Source organism: Triturus cristatus, chromosome 6 (genome assembly GCF_964204655.1).
Source record: "Triturus cristatus chromosome 6, aTriCri1.1, whole genome shotgun sequence".
Taxonomy (NCBI): domain Eukaryota; kingdom Metazoa; phylum Chordata; class Amphibia; order Caudata; family Salamandridae; genus Triturus; species Triturus cristatus.
In genome coordinates this window covers 1,014,213,335-1,014,234,613 of record NC_140589.1, presented here as the reverse complement: position 1 = coordinate 1,014,234,613, position 21,279 = coordinate 1,014,213,335, and the positions used below count along the sequence as shown (strand labels likewise).

General features: G+C 51.0%; 1 long non-coding RNA gene across 1 annotated transcript in view; it reads right to left on the bottom strand.

Moving 5' to 3' along the window:
• Nucleotides 1-14,919, bottom strand: part of LOC146820929 (uncharacterized) — a 615,243-nt gene extending 600,324 nt beyond the window's left edge. Inside the window, exon 1 of the long non-coding RNA XR_014962644.1 lies at nucleotides 14,659-14,919. This is a non-coding gene — a long non-coding RNA (uncharacterized LOC146820929). The remainder of the gene's footprint in view (nucleotides 1-14,658) is intronic.
• Between the last annotated feature and the right edge of the window lie 6,360 nt (nucleotides 14,920-21,279).

The following is a 21,279-nucleotide window of genomic DNA, read 5'->3' as shown; positions in this document are numbered from 1 at the left end:
ACTGAAACCTAACTTTAAGAACTGAGACTGCATGACAAGAGCGAGCTGCAAGCCTTGAATGCCAGAGCTGAGACTGCGTGTCCAAGCTACCCTATTGAACAAAATACTAAGCCGATTGCCAAGTCACCGGGGATCGACCAGGTACTAGCGCTGTGACCCCCGCGCTCCCTGCCCTGGTCTGGGACCCCCGGCAGCGTGCTCCGCTGAGCACTTTACCCCCATCCTTAATTTGAGCCCCCCCCTGCGACGACGAAGCCAGCGCACTCACCGCCGCAGCCTGGAGGCCTGGAGAAGTGCCCTGCTGTGTCGTGAGGCCCTGGAGGAGTGCCCTGCTGTGTCGCAAGGCCCAGGCGAAGCCCGGGGCCCCGTCGCTGCCGTCGCAGCCGTGTGAGGAGGTGCGCAAGGTCGGGGCCAAGTTCCCCCAACGTCGTGAGGACGGACGCCTGCTGACGCCGAGACGGAGGTAAGCCCGGAGGCCGAGATCCCCCCTGGTGCGCCCCCTGCTGGTCTGGAAACCACACCGCACTTGGCCCGGGTTGTCCCCTCCGTGGGAGTCCCCTCCCCTGCCTGCGCGACGGAGAGACCCCGCCGAGGGATCCTGTCCGTGTCCCCCCTTCTGTAATACTGAGCGCGGTGCTCTGTGAACTGCACCGGAGCATAGGGACCCGCTCCGCAAGTCCGGTCATCCTCCCCGCTGGAAGCCGCCCCAAGAACTGACTGACATTACCCTCGTGTGGCGCTCCACGCCACCGACCCTGCTTCCCCAGCCGGAGAGACAAGGAATGCGAGTAGCGCACTGTGTTATATGCTCTGCTCGAAAGTAATTACCTGTCAAGGAATGCGAGTAGCGCACTGTGTTATATGCTCTGCTCGAAAGTAATTACCTGCCAAGGAATGCGAGTAGCGCATTGTGTTATATGCTCTGCTCGAACGTAATTACATGCCAAGGAATGCGAGTAGCGCATGGTGATTATATGCTCTGCTCGACAGTAATTGTATGCCAGGGAATGCGAGTAGCGCCTTGTGTTATATGCTCTACTCGAAAGTAATTACATGCCAAAGAGTGCGCGTAGCGCATTGTGTTATATGTTCTGCTCGAAGGTAATTCCAAACCAGGGATCACGAGTAACGTGTTGTGTTATATGCTCTGCTCGAAGGTAATGATATGCAACTGGTTACGAGTAACGTGTTGTGATAACTGTTCTACGCAAACGTTTCCACATGCAACTGATTGCGCGTAGCGCTGTGTTTTAAATGCCTTGCTTCACAGTACTAGGGGCCAGTGGTCACGAGGAGCGCTCAGTTCGACAGGCGCCATGTTGATGAACCCAATGTTCCCCCTTACAAGTATTACGCTGTGTTAGACGGCCGGTTCAGGGACAGACTTTACCTAAGCGCGCACAGCGCTAGAATCTCCTGCATTTAACCAGCGAGCGTGGGTACATGAACGAGGTTAGGCACTGCATAGATATCACCCAGAGTGTCGCATGTACTGAACGATGGTATTATGATTCATGTATTACCTTGTTATTTCCTGAACTGCAACTGACCAGCTATACTTGGATAAACTTGAAGTATTTGCATAATTTAAACGGTGTGGCGTCCCTTATTGTGTGTGACTCTAGTCCATGAGAAGCGTGTGGTGTATGGTTGCTTAACACATAGCCCTCTGGTTGCCCGACCGGCTCGCGCCACGTTACCGCCCTTAGGGCCTGGTGACCCCAGGTTCCTACATTGGTGGCAGCGGTGGGATCCTTGGGACTTGTGACCATACAGCACCCTTCCGTGAGGCGAAGGGCGCCACAATTAAACGCCTATCCTACATTTTTTTTTGTTCCACAGCTCAGAAACCATTGTTGCTGGATCATTAGTTCCACTGTCCAGGTAGAGAGTGCAAGAAGCCTGGTTAGCTATTGACTGTTGCCTACACCCTAGGAATTTTCTCCTTAGTGTCTAGGACCCCATCTGCCGGAATGGAATCCCGGTTAGCTGACCTCGAGGGGTACACAGCGAAGCAACTAAGGGAGTTCGCGCAGGAGTTGGGGGTGCCTGGGATGCGGAGGGCCAAAGGGCCGGAACTCCGTACCGCCATTAGGGCATGGGTAGAAGCCCACCCGGACGGGAGAGGGGATGAGGGACAGGAAGCGCCAGAGGCACCTCAGGGGGAGAGCGCCCAGGAAGTCCTAGACATCTTGAATGTAGACATGTCTGAGAATGTGCCCCCAGGAAGACGTTCTGGGGCCAGTAGTAGGACAGGGTCCAGGAGGAGCGCGTCTCCACAAGAGTACGAGGACAGGAGGGAAGAGAGGCAATTAAAATGGGAGCTGGCCAGATTGGAACAAGAAAGAGAGAATAAGAAATGGGCAATGGAGGAGAGGAGGATGGCGCACGAGCTTCGGATGAAGGAGTTGGAGCTGCGTGCCCTCCAGATGAGTGTGTCCAGTGAGGACACTGGTGGCAGCATACCGGAAGCTCCACAGGAGCTAGAAGTTTATTTACCCCAGGATGACATCACCAGGGTGTCTGAGGAGGCATTGGGGTGTGAACCTGAAGGGGGTGGTGCAGGGATCTCCCAACCCAGCGAGGTGGGAGAAGTGGCAGATAGCCCAGCTAGGTCCCAGGGAGAGAGGGTTGTAGGGCCTCACGACCTATCTGTAGGAAGGCGTGAGACGGGGAGGTGTCCCGAGGTGCCCCAACCGAAGTCTCAGGGCCTGGAGAGTTCCGCAAGGGAGCCCCAGGTTGGGAGCCTAGGCTGTCCCGATGTACCATCCAGTGCAGGGGAGCCCCTAGTGTCAGGAGGACCCAGGGCGACTGTAACCAGCGCGCCTGAGGTTCTGGGGTTGGCCCAGTCGCAGGGTTTAGATCCTGTGCTGGGATGCCAGGCTCAGGGGTTGCCTGACCTGGCGGGTGGGGCCTCTGTTAACAGGGTCCCCCCGAAATTGACTTCCAGGGGTACCTTTCCCAGTGGGAGGGTGCGGAAATCTGGAAGGGGGTGCAGAGGGAGGAAGGTCTCGCCTCGGGCACCGACTCAGCCTAAGGGTTTAGACCCTAGGTTGAGGAATCAGTTGAAGGGTCAAGGCCCTGTACTGAGGAGACAGTGGTGGTTTGAGGGTGCCTCGCAGGGTAGGGTGAGGAACCCCAGAAGGAGAGTTAGGGGGAGGAGAACCTCGCCCCTGAAGGCTGGTCAGCCTAAGGGTGTGAACCCCAGGAGGAAGGACCAGAGGCAGTTTAGGACTGCAAGGAGGAGGACCGGAGTGGTCAACGGGCACTACAGGCCTGGGGCTACTGCCCCCCACTCCGCGAGATCACCCGGGCCAGAGACATCTGGATGGCCCAGGGGCCGGTCCTGGCCACAACTAGCTAGGGAGCCCCAGTGGGGTGGTTTCGTTGGTCCAGGGAGGTGTGTTAGGGAACCATTGGGTTCCAGAGCGGCGGAGAACCTGCGGGTGCTCCTGCCGTTGCGGGCCTGCGTCCACCTTTTCTCGCCCCAAGCAGGGAAGACCATCAAGGCATTGATCGGTCTACCCTGGCTTTCGGCTGGAAGGGGGTTATGTTGGACTTGGCCCTTTTTCCCTCATTTTTTTCGTTTTTGTAATGTTAAGGTGCAGGTGCTTACTTCTCCCAAGATGGCTGCCACCGACCCCTGCTACTGCAGGGTGGTCGTTTTTCATAGTAGCACCCTAGCTGCCAGGAGCTGGCTGGGACCCACAACAATGTTGCGACACCAGCCCGCCTTTTTGTCCCATAGTTAGAATGGGGAAGCTCCTGGAAGAAGCTGGAACCTTCTAGAAGGGAGGTGGGGTTTTACTTTTGCCGCCTTGGCTAGAGGTCACCTGACCTAGGGCTACTTAAGAGTGGGAGGGAAACTTGTGTGGTGAGTTGGCCATTGGGGTGAAGCAGAGCTGGAAGAATCCACCAGGAGTGTAGGCGGTAGGGCCTAGCCAGGGACTTATGCCTCTGAGAGTGACAGGATTTAGGTACTGCCTCTTAAGTGAGTGAGGTGCCCTGTGAATCCCACTGATCTTGCCCAGTAGTAGGAGGACCCAGAGACTCTCTGCCAACCTGACTAGGAAGGACCTAGTCGCCCTCTCCATCCCTACCCCTGTAACAGAACCCCTTAAGGGCGCCAGATACATCTGCGCCAAAAGACTTCATCTGTCAACTGAGAACTGAAACCTAACTTTAAGAACTGAGACTGCATGACAAGAGCGAGCTGCAAGCCTTGAATGCCAGAGCTGAGACTGCGTGTCCAAGCTACCCTATTGAACAAAATACTAAGCCGATTGCCAAGTCACCGGGGATCGACCAGGTACTAGCGCTGTGACCCCCGCGCTCCCTGCCCTGGTCTGGGACCCCCGGCAGCGTGCTCCGCTGAGCACTTTACCCCCATCCTTAATTTGAGCCCCCCCCCTGCGACGACGAAGCCAGCGCACTCACCGCCGCAGCCTGGAGGCCTGGAGAAGTGCCCTGCTGTGTCGTGAGGCCCTGGAGGAGTGCCCTTCTGTGTCGCAAGGCCCAGGCGAAGCCCGGGGCCCCGTCGCTGCCGTCGCAGCCGTGTGAGGAGGTGCGCAAGGTCGGGGCCAAGTTCCCCCAACGTCGTGAGGACGGACGCCTGCTGACGCCGAGACGGAGGTAAGCCCGGAGGCCGAGATCCCCCCTGGTGCGCCCCCTGCTGGTCTGGAAACCACACCGCACTTGGCCCGGGTTGTCCCCTCCGTGGGAGTCCCCTCCCCTGCCTGCGCGACGGAGAGACCCCGCCGAGGGATCCTGTCCGTGTCCCCCCTTCTGTAATACTGAGCGCGGTGCTCTGTGAACTGCACCGGAGCATAGGGACCCGCTCCGCAAGTCCGGTCATCCTCCCCGCTGGAAGCCGCCCCAAGAACTGACTGACATTACCCTCGTGTGGCGCTCCACGCCACCGACCCTGCTTCCCCAGCCGGAGAGACAAGGAATGCGAGTAGCGCACTGTGTTATATGCTCTGCTCGAAAGTAATTACCTGTCAAGGAATGCGAGTAGCGCACTGTGTTATATGCTCTGCTCGAAAGTAATTACCTGCCAAGGAATGCGAGTAGCGCATTGTGTTATATGCTCTGCTCGAACGTAATTACATGCCAAGGAATGCGAGTAGCGCATGGTGATTATATGCTCTGCTCGACAGTAATTGTATGCCAGGGAATGCGAGTAGCGCCTTGTGTTATATGCTCTACTCGAAAGTAATTACATGCCAAAGAGTGCGCGTAGCGCATTGTGTTATATGTTCTGCTCGAAGGTAATTCCAAACCAGGGATCACGAGTAACGTGTTGTGTTATATGCTCTGCTCGAAGGTAATGATATGCAACTGGTTACGAGTAACGTGTTGTGATAACTGTTCTACGCAAACGTTTCCACATGCAACTGATTGCGCGTAGCGCTGTGTTTTAAATGCCTTGCTTCACAGTACTAGGGGCCAGTGGTCACGAGGAGCGCTCAGTTCGACAGGCGCCATGTTGATGAACCCAATGTTCCCCCTTACAAGTATTACGCTGTGTTAGACGGCCGGTTCAGGGACAGACTTTACCTAAGCGCGCACAGCGCTAGAATCTCCTGCATTTAACCAGCGGGCGTGGGTACATGAACGAGGTTAGGCACTGCATAGATATCACCCAGAGTGTCGCATGTACTGAACGATGGTATTATGATTCATGTATTACCTTGTTATTTCCTGAACTGCAACTGACCAGCTATACTTGGATAAACTTGAAGTATTTGCATAATTTAAACGGTGTGGCGTCCCTTATTGTGTGTGACTCTAGTCCATGAGAAGCGTGTGGTGTATGGTTGCTTAACACATAGCCCTCTGGTTGCCCGACCGGCTCGCGCCACGTTACCGCCCTTAGGGCCTGGTGACCCCAGGTTCCTACAGTCAGGATGGAATCTGAAGCTAGATAGTCTTTACCAGATAAGGCATTACCGAAGGTAAGTAACTTGTTAATCTGATAGAGAAGTCTAACAGCAAATTCCGAACCTTAGAATAGATTCCCAAGCAATCCCTCCCCGGAGGTTGGTCTGCAGACCATTTTCACACGAGGAAGTCCTGCAGGACCGAATGGGCAAAATGCCCATCCCTACAGACCTGACTGTCCTGGCAGTAGTGCTTGGTAAACATGTGCAAGGTAGCCCAGGTTGCTGCATTGCAGATGTCCAGGACCAAAACTCTGCATGCTAACAAAGTGGTTGCAGCTTTAGCTCTGGTGGAATGAGCACACAAACCCTCAGGGTTTGCTTCTTACCCAATGCATAGCAGATTTTAATACAGGGCACAATCCATTGTAAAATGGTCATCTTCTGTACAGCCCATCCTTTCTTTCCTCGGACATACTCCACGAAGAGTTGGTCGTCCACCCAGAACTCGTGTGTGGTCAAGGTAGAACGACAACACTTTTTTTGGGTCCAGATGGTGAAATCGCTCCTCTTTCTTGGATGGATGAGGCGGAGCGTAAAAAGTAAGCAGAGTGATGGATTGGCCTATGTGAAAGGGAGTGGCCACTTTCAGGAGAAAGGAAACACCAGTTTGTCTGGGTAGATGTTCAGGTAAGCATGACATGGCCTGAAGCTCACTGGCCCTCTGGGCATATGTTATTGCCACCAGGTAGGCTGTCTTAATGGTAAGGAGCTTTAGAGGACAGTTGTGCAAGGACTCAAATGGAGCGCCCATCAGGTACGTCAGGAACAGATTAATGTTCCACTGAGGCATAATGAAGAGAGAAGGAGGAAACATAGGTTGCAAACCTTTCAAGAACCTATCTACAATAGGAGATTGGAAGAGGAAACGATGGGCAGGCAACCGCAGAAAAGCAGATATAGCAGAAACGTATTCCTTAACAGTGCCCATAGCTGGGCCCTGCTGGGCAAAGGAAAGAACAAGCAGGAGAACCTGAGAAAGCAGAGCAGAAAAAGGGTCAACTCGTTTCTCTGCACACTGTGCCACAAATTGGCCAAAATGGCAGGCATTAACCATTTTGGTGGAGGAATGCCTGGATGCCAGAATAACATTGCAGCCTCTCGGAGGAAGGTCCAAAGTTGTCAACTGTCACCACTCAATCTCCATGCAATAAGGCGGAGCATTGACAGCTTCAGGTGGAGAACCCTTCCCTGCTGCTGCAACAGAAGATCTTCCCAAACTTGCAGCCTGATCTGGGGACCAGTGGCCATGCTCATGAGATACCAGACTCTCCATGCCCAGTCCAACCCACAAGGATGAGGAGCAGGGTCAAGACTGATTTGCATATGGCTGGGTCGAAACTGGGGTGGTGAGGTGAGTAAAAAAACGATGGACCAAACCCAGATCCCTGTGATTGGGGGTGAATGTTTGCATTGCTCAGCATTCCGTCCATCATTTGTTCCTTTTGCTCATGGTAGTAAGAGGGCAGACTATAAAAGTTTGGAGGCTGTGTCTGACAGGTGAGTGGTGGACTGACCCAACCTTTGGCTGCCCGATCCACGGGGTCTGTGGATACTGCGTCCTCGGCCATGTAGAAGCTGGGAAACTTGCATGCCGAAGTGGCTGAGCATTAAAGACGCAGCTAGCAGCCCCTTCTGTGGCCACAAAAGGAGCAAAAGATGGATTGAGTTGATGAGGGACCATGGAAAAGCCCAAGAACCCGCCATAGCCCTGCTGTCCATAAAGCGATCCAGCACAGAATCCGCCTTGCCCCCAAAGAGATGGGAGACATCAAAGGATATGTCCATAAGGGATGTTTGGACCGCCCTGGAAAAGCCAGTAGTCCTCAACCAGGTGTGGCGCCGTGGGGCCACAGTCGACAAAACTGCTCTGTCCAATGAGTTGTGTTGTCCAGGCCACATCTAATGGTGAACTTAGCTGCATCCCTCCCATCTGCAACAGCCTGAAAGAGCATGGTCCGGGCCTCCATTGGAACCATTGGCAGCACCTGTGCAAACATATCCCACAGAGCATGGGAACAGAGGCCCAAAAGGCATGCAGTGTTTACAGACCGCAAGTTGTCCAGACTTTTAGATTCACGAACCAGCGATGCTGTTGGGAATGTGCCAGGATTTACATGATAAGTGGAGGCTTGTACCACCAAGCTCTCTGGGGTAGGGATATTCTTTAAGGAATTAGGGACCCCTGGAACGAGGTGGTAGGACGGGCTATAGCCCTGTTCACATGAGCCCCTATAGTGGGCTGGGACCAGGTCCCAAGCAGGAAATTAGTAAGCGCTTTGTTAAACGGGAGAAGCGGTTCTGAGGGGGACACTCATGGCTGAATCACTTCTGTCAAGACAATAGTCTTGACAGCCACCAAGGGCAAGTTAATGTCCAGGACAATCAACCACCCTCCTCACCACCATTGTGAATGAAGCTTCTTCCTCTGTAGCCACGTTAGGGGGAGAAAGCATGCCAGTATCTGGAGAAGTATCCAGTCCGCTGGCATCAGCCAAATCCTCACACCAGTCCAGGTCAGTATCATAATGCTGGTATTCTTCAGAGTCCAGTGACCCCTTCCATTGCTCCCTGAGTCCTAGCTCACAAGAATAGGACTCAGTGTTCTGCCTGGAAGGCATGGCTCCAGTTGTCTCCGGAGTTGGCCTCGGGCAACAACCCTTTAGCTCTGTGCCCGAGTCAGGGATATAAATGGAAATGGCGTTGCCGGAGAGTGCCTGCGGCGCTAGGAACGTCACCCGCGGGGCAGGCACCGGGAAAGGTCGTGATAGCATGACTGACACTAATCCAGATCAATCTGTGGCTCCCTGGGGCCGGACTGTAGCTGGAGCCACTGGCATGGATCAAGTAGGGTCTACTCCTGAATCTGCGAGGCCCGAAGGCGCTTCGGAGCGAACGGACCACTGAAATATGAGGTGCATAGCTTCAAGAAATTCTTATAATTGGGCTGGGGTCTCCAGCTCCTGAAAACTCGGGAACGCGTGGAGACAGCCCTGGCACTGGCCATGCCTCTAGTGATAATGCTCCCTCATCTCGACGGTAGAGATGAATTTGAACCACACTTAGACTTCTTCTGCTTCTTGTGGGAGCGAGACTTACCCGATTGGCCCACACACTTTGAGTGTGACAAACTCTTGGGACTCTGCGACCATCCCAGGTCCTTCCTCTCGACTGGGATCTGGATTGTTGTGGCGTCACACATCAAGCTGACAGGAGCTTGATGAATCGCTCCCTCAAGGCCTTCGGGTGCATGGCGCAACACGTGCAGGCGAGAGTGGTGGAGAGGTGGGGCCGGGTTGGTGGGGGATTCAGCAGACGACCACAAAAGAAGATTAGATAAATGATACATTTTCCCTAGTTGTCATCTGTCGAAATCCCCCCACCTGGCCGCAACACTCTTGCCTGCACAGGGTCGTGGCTGCTCGGAGCAGGCCTTTGGGTCATGGTCGCTCTTGGGGCACCAATGGCAAACAAGGTGCAGGTCCATCTCTTACATCAAGTGGTGACAGACGCCACAGGGCTTCAAGTCGGCCTTCTTTGATGACATTCCTGCCACACTAGGTGGAAAAAACCTCATAAAACCTTGACAAAACATCAAAAAAAGTTAGTCAAAAATTGACTAAGGGGTAGCTCTTCGCAGAGCTGCGCTACCTGCAGGACAGGCCTGTGCAGATAAGAGCGGTGGGGTGATGAGGCCGGGTTAGGAGGGGATTCGATAGACGACCACGAGGGAAAATTAAATAAATAATCAATTTTACCTCGTCGTTTTCTTTCGAAATCCCCCCACACCCGGGCCCACCGCCCCACCGCTCTTACCTGCACGGGCCACTGCTGGCTAACTGGCTCAGAAAGAAAAGAACTGACATCAGCGTGCTATGTGGCACCTACATTGATACCACGCACATAATTTTTGTTGCAGACGACGCCAACAATGCCACGCAGAGCTGAACGACATCACCTACCAGCGCGTAGGGGTACTGGTCAAGAATATTTTCTGGATCCCCTCTGGTGCCTGGGTATTATTCTAATCTAAGGTAAGGATGGAGCAACATTATTATCTATTAAACCATACACATGAGAGGTTTTTGTACAATGGACACCTTGAGCTAAATTAAATGTGATGATCACTGAAAAGGAAGCAGAGGGCAGAAAAGTAATTGCCCTGGGTCGCACAGCTTGGTCAAGCTAGTGAGCTGTGATTGAAACAAAGGTCTCCGGTTCAGGGCCCGCAATTAGTTTTGTCCTGGGTCCAATAAAAGCGTATTACTGGCCTGAGTATGTTATGCAAAGGCATTAAAATGATCCTTTGTTTGTTTGTTTTTATAACATGAGGCAATAGCAGTGTGTTCGACTTGGCCCTTTTCCCCCGAAATTTTTCGCTTTTCTGGGAAATCGCATGATGTGTAAATGCAAGATTGAAACCTGTGTGATAATGTACGCAGACTGAGTTTCCCCATTTTAAATATGTAATTTTTAAAATGGATGCCAAAGCTGTGTGGTTGCGCCGTTTGACTGAGCTGGGTTAACAGTCTAGTGGTTATTTCCCAGCAACCCCAGCTTGTGGAGGGAAGCCTGGCACCCAGGGTGCTCTACCCCTCCCACTAGGCCAGTTAGAGCCAGCCTCCCCAGACGCTTCTAGAAGCTTCTGGCACTGTCTGGAAGGTGGGGTGAGGGGCGTATAAAGGGCGGAGCTGGGCTGCCATGTGCTCAGTCAGAGGGTGGACCTGAGAGAGAGGGGACCTGCTGCCAGGGGTTACCGCCACATGGGCCTGTGTGCTGGGCCCTGAGCCTACCTACTCCCCCTCTACTGTCCCCAGGGCGAGGGAAAGCTATAGTTTATTTATTTTTATTTATTTATTTAGAAAGTTTTATAGAGCGCGAACAAGATCCTTGCGGATATCAGAGCGCTTTACATAACAGCAGCCTGTAAGAGGAACAAAAAACAGAGATAAGCAAGTGAACAAACATATAAAAACCATGATGAGGGCAAATATAGTGGTATAGAGGAATTACAACATGGTGCTGTCACATAAGACAGGAACTAGCGAACTCAGTTCTGAAGGGAAAGAGCTCAAGTAAATTTTGCCATGAGAAGCGCTTTGACTTCTTTTTTGAAAGCGGCGGAGGAGGCATTCCGTCTGGTTTCGGGGGGAAGAGTGTTCCAAATTTTGGGCGCCATCCCAGAGAAGGATCGATTATATGTTTTCTTTTTGTTGAACCTTTGAGGTTTCAGTAAGAGGTTTTCGGCACTCCTGGAAGTCCGTAGACCACCAGAGATTGTCAGTTTCTGCGCGAGGTAGCTGGGAGAGTTGTGGTGTAAGGCTTTATGAGTCATGCACGCCACTTTTAGGTGGATTCTAGCTTCAAACGCAGACCTGGAGAGACCTACGCAGGAGTTTTAGGCGGTAGGGCTTAGTCAGGGACCTATGCCTCTGAAAGTGACAGGTCTTAGGTGCTGCCTTTTAAGTGAGTGAGGGATCCTGAACTAACCCACTGATCTGGACCGGCGAGAGGAGAACCCAGGGGCGACCGGCGGAGACTAATTAGTCTACTGTCAGCCACCAACGCAACTTCCCCCCCTCCAGAAACCCTCAACAACGGGGCAGAAACCCGCAAGCGCCTCGTGGGACCCTGCAGAGAGAGAGCGCTATTTACAAGCTGCCTGCAGAGAGAGAGCGCTATATTCAAGCTGCCCATGGAAGGAGAGCGCTATAGCTGGTGAGCGCTATATTTGAATTGACTGTGTTAGCTGGTGGGACTGCCCAGCGCCGAGGAAGCGCTATACTCCATGGCCCAGGGGCGCTGTGTGGCCCGAAAGAATTGGTTATGTGCTAGCGCCGCGGGACCCCACCCCGCGTAATGGCAGCGCTCTGCATACTCGTTTAACCAGCGGGAGCCCACCCCGTGGTTCTGGCACCCGTGGAATTCTTGAGCAAGGAGTGGGAGCCCACCCCACGATCTGCTGCAGAAGCGGGAGCCCACCCTGCGTATTGCCGCCTTTTCTGTCTGAAACCGGAGTGGGAGCCCACCCCACGATCGGCTGCGGAAGCGGGAGCCCACCCCGCTTGGGTGCGGAAATGTCGGAGGGGGCCTACCCCTCATAGTGGGAAAGAAACTGCCGAAAATCACCGCCGCGACCCGAGGTGCCGTTGAGGACCACCGCTCTGCCTGCGGCAACCCGGAAGGGCTGCTGATCACTGGCAGGGGCGGACCCGCAGGAGGAAGCCGACCGGGAAGAAGAATCCAGGCGGGAGCCTACCCCGCACTGGACGGCGGCCAGAGGACGTCGGCGCTATCTCAGGGCTCCCATGCTGTGAGGGGAGCCCCGCGCATCTGCCCGAGAAGTCCCGGGTCCCAGGAGGGGGCCCGGGTGAAGTCCTGAGGTGAGGCCCAGGGAGGAGCCGGCCGGCGGAGCACTCTGGGAGGTGGGGCGCGCAAGTCCCGGGTCCCAGGAGGGGGCCCGGGTGAAGGCTATCGAGGCGCGGATGGTGGCGGGACTCCCCGTGAGCCGAGGAGAGCCCCGCCTGAACCTGGGTCGTCGGAGTTGCGGCCCTAAAAGAGCGGAGCCCGTCCGTGAGCCCGGTGAGTGGGGCTCAGCCTTGCTGGGTGGGGGTGTGTCGGGGCACATTGCCGGTGCCCGCCCCTGGTGCCAGGAGTCTAGTGGAAGTCCCGCATTGGTCCCCTGCACAGCTGCCCCACCTGACAACGGGCAGCTACAACAAAGGGGCCCTTTTGTTTTTAGAGTCCCGGAAGAGGGGCTCCAACAGGCCAGTATTCGGTTGGGGGCAGTGGTGACTGTTGTGGCCCCGGAGTGGGGGGGGCCCACCTATGTCCCTTGATGCCAGGGTCCTCTGGCTCATCCCAGTTGCACCGCGAGAGCCCGGGCAGCCGCACCGAGGGGGTAACACTGCTCCTGAGTCCCGGAGAGGGGCTCATACCCCGCCAGTAGCCTGTGAGCCTCATTTTGGGCACGCCCACAACGTTGGGACTGTTATAAGGTGACTCCTGCTTATGTGGCTGTGGCCACTGCCAGTGTGGCTTCTGCCTGGTCTGATATAGGCCAATGTGACTTATACAAATGTCCGTCCGCATAAGGGGCCTGTGGTTCGTGATGAGGTTTCTCCCCTAATGCTCTTATGCCTAGTGAGATGCATATTGTTGGGATGCCACGATGTCTCCCCAATGCTAGTGATTGGCTATGTGCGGCGCTGTATTCAAATGCTCTATTTAAAGCGCTACTGCCTTGCTATGTGCAGCGCTATGTTATAGGCTATGTTTTGAAGCACTAATGCATTGCTATGTGCAGCGCTATGTTTATATGCCATGTTCTGAGCGCTATTGATTTGATATGTGCAGTGCTATGTTTAGATGCCAGGTTTTGATGTGAATGAACTGCCTACTTTGATTCCTGCCTCAGGGGACCTTCAGGTTGTTAAGGGATATGGTCAGGTCATGATGTTTTTATTACAGGTGTCCCGGACTATTGCTTAAAGTTATGCCGTGATGATTTTCTTGCAGGTTTGAGGCTGATGGACTTATTTTTATTGTCTTCTATGTTGCAATGGTTCCGGCAGGGGCCCGATTGGCCCTGCCCTGTATATAATTCCCCCCTGTACCTTTTGACCCAGCGCCAGTTGGCGCTGTGTAGAGATTACCAGACATACTGTGTTTTGACAATACAAAAGTTATTGTTACCTAAACTGGTGTAGTGTCTCTTTTTGTAGTGTGCCTTGTGTGTCGCCTGTGTGTACAACGTGGATGCCTTGCACATTTCCTCCGGAGTTTGGCCCACCCGCTCTGCACCACGCTACCCGTTTCCAACACAGCGGAAACACCCCTCGTCATTGAACAGCTTACACCTTGGGCTGAACGAGTGTAATCGACCGTGTGCCACCAGTGCATTTAAAATTCTTGACAGGCATAAAACAAAAGAAAATGCAGTTAAAAATATACGTTGGTGAATAGGATGAATTGTGCACGACCGCGTCCACTATAATGTCCCTGCAGAGCAAAGTCATTTAAGCCTATAAAGTAGTTGTGTTTTTTGCCGAGTTAAATGCGTTAACCTGGCTACGACAGCACGACACAAAACCACCTGGGAGTGCAAATCCACAACCATTCCTCGCCGACACTCGAGTCGTTTGAAACGGAGTAAATTGCCAGCAAGGGAAAGAGGAAGCTTGCCCGTCGTTATCGTGTTAGTGGTTTCTCCCTCCTCCCGTAGCCCCCACCGCCCCACCACATACTTCCTCTTACAAAGTATCCGCGAACAGGCAAATTTAGGCGCGTTTCCTTTAATGCACACCCTCTGGATGTATTGTCACAAATTAAAATGTATGTCCGGCCAAATGTGTACTTTCCCTTGCAGAGAAAGAAACGCTCTGTCTGAAATACGGAAAAAACGGCAAGATTGAATCGTAAAGGGTTCTTTTTATTATGTACGAATCATTTATGCAGTAATGGACACACCGTGCAGAAATGAACATTGAAATAAATGGCCGGAGATCATGTGCACACTTTGCTTTATGTACCCGGCATGCCAATCGTTCCTTCTTGGAATTTTAGCAAACAACACATAGGATTCAGTACACGGACGCACACACACACACGTACACACACATATACACACAGTTCATTGCGAGTTCACATGAAAAACCATGCATTATGCAGCTCCTACAAAGGCAATTTAAATCCACCTCATATCTTTTAAGCTTACCTGTCCCGGTGGCATTTTCCAGTTCTGCAGAGGGTCTGAAAAGGTGGCTGAGGCCGAAGACAAAAAATTTAAAATCTACATTTCTTTGCATCTTCCTGCGTTAATTTAATGTTGCACTGAAGAACTGAAAGCCCTTTTTCCTGCACCTACTGTCCATGTCGCTAATGTGGTATGTGTTTGTGTCCAAGGAAGCAGTAAATATATTTTCAGCTGTGTGCACGGCTTGCACTCCCTGTCACCGTGTACAAGTGGGTGTGCCCTGCCCAGGCACCCGTGCAGTTCGTTCTCTATGTCACGCACGCCCATCCCCCTCACCTCTCTCCAGCACTCGCTATGGTGAAAAGAATTCACATTTTATCTTTTACTGCTTTGCTGTTCTGGGTCTCGGGGGAAGCTGCACCGTGCATTAAGCTTAATAAAATGCAAATTCGACCACAGCACCTGTTTAACTGTTTCAATGCTACATCGAAACTTTTAATAGTAGTGAAAAAATACATATGGAAGTGCTTTTTATTTTTCAGCATCCTGAAGTATGTTATTCGCTATCCTTTGCAGCGTTTTTACGTTCCTCTGTTCTCAGGGGATCTGACATATGCCAATGAATCTTGGGTCTTTTGACACGTGCCAATGAATCTTGGGTCTTCTGACACGTGCCAATGAATCTTGGGTCTTCTTAAACGTGCCAATGAATCTTGGGTCGTTTGACACGTGCCACTGACACATGCCAATGAATCTTGGGTGTTCTGACACGTGCCAATGATTCTTGGCTCTTCTGACACGTGCCAATAAATCTTGGATCTTCTTAAACGTGCCAATGAATCTTGGGTCTTTTCACACGTGCCACTGCCACGTGCCAATGAATCTTGGGTCTTTTGACACGTGCCACTGACACGTGCCAATGGATCTTGGGTCTTCTGAGACGTGCCAATGATTCTTGGTTCTTCTGACACGTGACAATGAATATTGGGTGTTCTGACATGTGCCAATGAATCCAGGGTCTTCTGACACGTGCCAATGAATCTTGGGTGTTCTGTCATGTGCCAATGAATCTAGGGTCTTCTGACACATGCCAATTAATCTTGGGTGTTCTGACACGTGCCAATGAATCTAGGAACTTCTGACACTTGACAATGAATCTTGGGTCTTTTGACACGTGCCACTGACACGTGCCAATGAATCTAGGGTCTTTTGACACGTGCCAATGAATCTTGGGTGTTCTGACACGTGCCAATGAATCTTGGGTGTTCTGACATGTGCCAATGAATAGTGGGTCTTCTGACACGTGCCAATGAATCTTGGGTCTTCTGAAACGTGCAAATGAATCTTGGGTCTTTTCACACGTGCCACTGCCACGTGCCAATGAATCTTGGGTCTTTTGACACGTGCCACTGACACGTGCCAAGGGATCTTGGGTCTTCTGACACGTGCCAATGATTCTTGGTTCTTCTGACACGTGACAATGAATATTGGGTGTTCTGACATGTGCCAATGAATCCAGGGTCTTCTGACACGTGCCAATGAATCTTGGGTGTTCTGTCACGTGCCAATGAATCTAGGGTCTTCTGACACATGCCAATTAATCTTGGGTGTTCTGACACGTGCCAATGAATCTAGGAACTTCTGACACTTGACAATGAATCTTGGGTCTTTTGACACGTGCCACTGACACGTGCCAATGAATCTAGGGTCTTTTGACACGTGCCAATGAATCTTGGGTGTTCTGACACGTGCCAATGAATCTTGGGTGTTCTGACATGTGCCAATGAATCGTGGGTCTTCTGACACGTGCCAATGAATCTTGGGTCTTCTGAAACGTGCAAATGAATCTTGGGTCTTCTGACACGTGCAAATGAATCTTGGGTCGTCTGACACGTGCCAATGAATCTAGGGTCTTCTGACATGTGCCAATGAATCTTGGGTCTTTTGACATGCGCCAATGAATCTAGGGTCTTCTGACACGTGCCAATGAATCTTGGGTCTTCTGACAAGTGCCAATGAATCTTGGGTTTTCTTAAACGTGCCAATGAATCTTGGGTCTTTTGACACGTGCCACTGACACGTGCCAATGAATCTTGGGTGTTCTGACACATGCCAATGATTCTTGGCTCTTCTGACACGTGCCAATGAATCTTGGTTCTTCTGACACGTGCCAATGGATCTTGGGTCTTCTGACACGTGCCAATGATTCTTGGTTCTTCTGACACGTGCCAATGAATATTGGGTGTTCTGACATGAGCCAATGAATCTTGGGTGTTCTGCCATGTGCCAATGAATCTAGGGTCTTCTGACACGTGCCAATGAATCTTGGGTGTTTTGACACGTGCCACTGACACGTGCCAATGAATCTTGGGTGTTCTGACACGTGCCAATGAATCTTGGGTCTTCTGAAACGTGCAAATGAATCTTGGGTCTTCTGACACGTGCAAATGAATCTTGGGTCTTCTGACACGTGCCAATGAATCTTGGGTTTTCTTAAACGTGCCAATGAATCTTGGGTCTTTTGACACGTGCCACTGACACGTGCCAATGAATCTTGGGTGTTCTGACACATGCCAATGATTCTTGGCTCTTCTGACACGTGCCAATGAATCTTGGTTCTTCTGACACGTGCCAATGGATCTTGGGTCTTCTGACATGTGCCAATGATTCTTGGTTCTTCTGACACGTGCCAATGAATATTGGGTGTTCTGACATGAGCCAATGAATCTTGGGTGTTCTGCCATGTGCCAATGAATCTAGGGTCTTCTGACACGTGCCAATGAATCTTGGGTGTTTTGACACGTGCCACTGACACGTGCCAATGAATCTTGGGTGTTCTGACACGGGCCAATGAATCTTGGGTGTTCTGACATGGGCCAATGAATCGTGGGTCTTCTGACACGTGCCAATGAATCTTGGGTCTTTTGACATGTGCCAATGAATCTAGGGTCTTCTGACACGTGTCAATGAATCTTGGGTCTTCTGACACGTGCCAATGAATCTTGGGTTTTCTTAAACGTGCCAATGAATCTTGGGTCTTTTGACACGTGCCACTGACACGTGCCAATGAATCTTGGGTGTTCTGACACATGCCAATGATTCTTGGCTCTTCTGACACGTGCCAATGAATCTTGGTTCTTCTGACACGTGCCAATGGATCTTGGGTCTTCTGACACGTGGCAATGATTCTTGGTTCTTCTGACATGTGCCAATGAATATTGGGTGTTCTGACATGAGCCAATGAATCTAGGGTCTTCTGACACGTGCCAATGAATCTTGGGTGTTTTGACACGTGCCACTGACACGTGCCAATGAATCTTGGTTGTTCTGACACGTGCCAATGAATCTAGGGTCTTCTGACACGTGCCAATGAATCTTGGGTGTTCTGACACGTGCCAATGAATCTAGGAACTTCTGACACTTGACAATGAATCTTGGGTCTTTTGACACGTGCAACTGACACGTGTCAATGAATCTAGGATCTTCTGACACATGCCAATGAATCTTGGGTCTTTTGAAACGTGCCACTGACACGTGCCAATGAATCTTGGGCGTTCTGACACGTGCCAATGAATCTAGGGTCTTCTGACACGTGCCAATGAATCTAGGGTTTTCTGACTCGTGCCAATTAATCTTGGGTCCTTTGACAGGTGCCACTGTCATGTGCCAATGAATCTTGAGTCTTCTGACACGTGCCAATGAATCTTTGGTCTTCTGATACCTGCCAATAAATCTTTGTTCTTCTGACACGTGCCAATGAATCTTGGGTCTTCTTATACGTGCCAATGAATCTTTGGTCTTCTGACACGTGCCAATAAATCTTGGGTCTTCTATCACGTGCCAATGAATCTTGGCTCTTCTTACACGTGCCAATGAATCTTGGGTCTTCTGACACATGCCAATGAATCTTGGGTCTTCTTAAACGTTCCAATGAATCTTGGGTCTTCTGAAATGTTCCAATGATTCTTGGGTCTTCTGACACGTGCCAATGAATCTTTGGTCTTTGGACACGTGCCAATAAATCTAGGGTCTTCTGAAAGGTGCCAATGATTCTTGGTTCTTCTGCACGTACCAATGAATCTTGATTCTTCTGACATGTTCCAATGGATCTTGGGTCTTCTGACGTGCCAATGATTCTTGGTTCTTCTGACACGTGCCAATGAATCTTGGGTGTTCTTACACGTGCCAATGAATCGAGGGTCTTCTGACACATGCCAATGAATCTTGGGTGTTCTGACACGTGCCAATGAATCAAGGGACTTGTGACATGTGCCAATGAATCTTGGGTCTTTTGACACGTGCCACTGACACATGCCAATGTATCTTGGGGGTTCTGACACGTGCAAATGAATCCAGGGTCTTCTGACATGTGCTAATGAATCTTGGGTGTTCTGACACGTGCCAATGAATCTAGGGTCTTCTAACACGTGCCAATGAATCTTGGGTCTTTTGACATGTGCCACTGACACGTGCCAATAAATCTTGGGTCTTTTGACATTTGCCAATGAATCTTGGGTGTTCTGACACGTGCCAATGAATCTTGGGTCTTCTGACACGACAATGAATCTTGGGTCTTCTTAAACGTGCCAATGAATCTTGGGTTTTCTGAAACGTGCCAATGATTCTTGGTTCTTCTGACACGTCCCAATGAATCTTGGGTCTTTTGAAAAGTGCCACTGACACGTGCCAATGAATCTAGGGTCTTCTGACACGTGCCAATGAATCTTGGGTGTTCTGACACATGCCAATGAATCTAGGGTCTTCTAACACGTGCCAATGAATCTTGGGTCTTTTGACACATGCCACTGACACGTGCCAATGAATCTTGGGTCTTCTGACATTTGCCAATGAATCTTGGGTGTTCTGACACGTGCCAATTAATCTAGGGTCTTCTGACACGTGCCAACGAATCTTGGGTCTTCTTAAACCTGCCAATGAATCTTGGGTTTTCTGAAACATGCCAATGAATCTTGGGTTTTCTGAAACGTGCCAATGAATCTTGGGTTTTCTGAAACGTGCCAATGAATCTTGGGTCTTTTGACAAGTGCCACTGACACGTGCCAATGAATCTTGGGAGTTCTGACACGTGCCAATGAATCTAGGGTCTTCTGACACGTGCCAATGAATCTTGGGTTTTCTGACACGTGCCAATGAATCTTGGGTTTCTTAAACGTGCCAATGAATCTTGGGTTTTCTGACACGTGCCAATGAATCTTGGTTCTTCTGACACGTGCCAATGAATCTTGGGTCTTCTGACACGTGCCAATGGATCTGGGGTCTTCTGAAACATGCCAATTAATCTTGGGTCTTCTGACACGTGCCAATGATTCTTGGGTCTTCTGACACGTGCCAATGATTCTTGGTTCTTCTGACACGTGCCAATGATTCTTGGTTCTTCTGACACGTGCCAATGAATCTTGGTTCTTCTGAAACGTGCCAATGAATCTTGATTCTTCTGACACGTGCCAATGAATCTTGGTTCTTCTGAAACGTGCCAATGAATCTTGATTCTTCTGACACGTGCCAATGAATCGTGGTTCTTCTGAAACGTGCCAATGAATCTTGGTTCTTCTGACACGTGCCAATGAATCTTGGTTCTTCTGAAACGTGCCAATGAATCTTGATTCTTCTGACACGTGCCAATGAATCTTGGTTCTTCTGAAACGTGCCAATGAATCTTGGTTCTTCTGATGCCAATGAATCTTGGGTGTTCCGACACATTCCAATGAATCTTGGGTGTTCTGACACGTGCCAATGAATCTTGGATCTTCTGACACGTGCCAATGAATCTTGGGTCTTCTGACACATGCCATTAAAACTTGGGTGTTCTGACACGTGCCAATGAATCTTGGGTGTTTTGACACGTGCCAGTGAATCTTGGCTGTTCTACATTGAGCACTAGAGCATCATACGCAGGTGTTGGCTCTCCATTAACCTCACCTAATGCTAGGTGAACCGGCTGCATTCAGGGCTTCTGAGGTAAGGTTGCTTCACTATATTTGATCACATATTCTTTCGTGTTAGCCTCACCAAAAGTAGTCCTCGTTTTTCAGCTCCTTCCTCCCCGTGTCTGTGTAAATAAATGTTGACTGCTTGTGGACACACCTAAACACCTCATGTTCACTGTGAGGCATCCTGACCGGGTGTATCAAGGTATCCCAGCATACTCCTGGTATCCGCTGTATGTCTATCTAGACTCTTTCCGATAGAAATCTCTATTCGCAGAATCCTAACCTTTTGAATGTTCCTTCAGGCTTCAAACAGGATCTGCAAACTTTTCAGCAGTAGCTCAGTGTGCCATCAGATAGCACTGTGCGGCTCGGCACTGACGCTGTTCTGAACCAGAAATGATGTGCAGAGCCTAAATAGGCACCACCCCTGCAGACAGATATCAGTTCCTTTGTTTCTGTGCTACCAGATGTGGATCTGCAGCTCCCTTCTTGTCTCTTTAAGACATTGACCTCAAAAAATGTCTTCAGTGTGCACGGTATTTTGTTCCCAAAAACAACAGGTTTTAAGCCCCGTAGGGCTATCACAAGCAAATATCTGTGACCAATGCCCACCAGGGATGCCTGTGGTGTCTGGAGTCGAATCAGGATTCCAAAGCCTGCACAATTGTGCATCAATGAACCCGAATGCAAT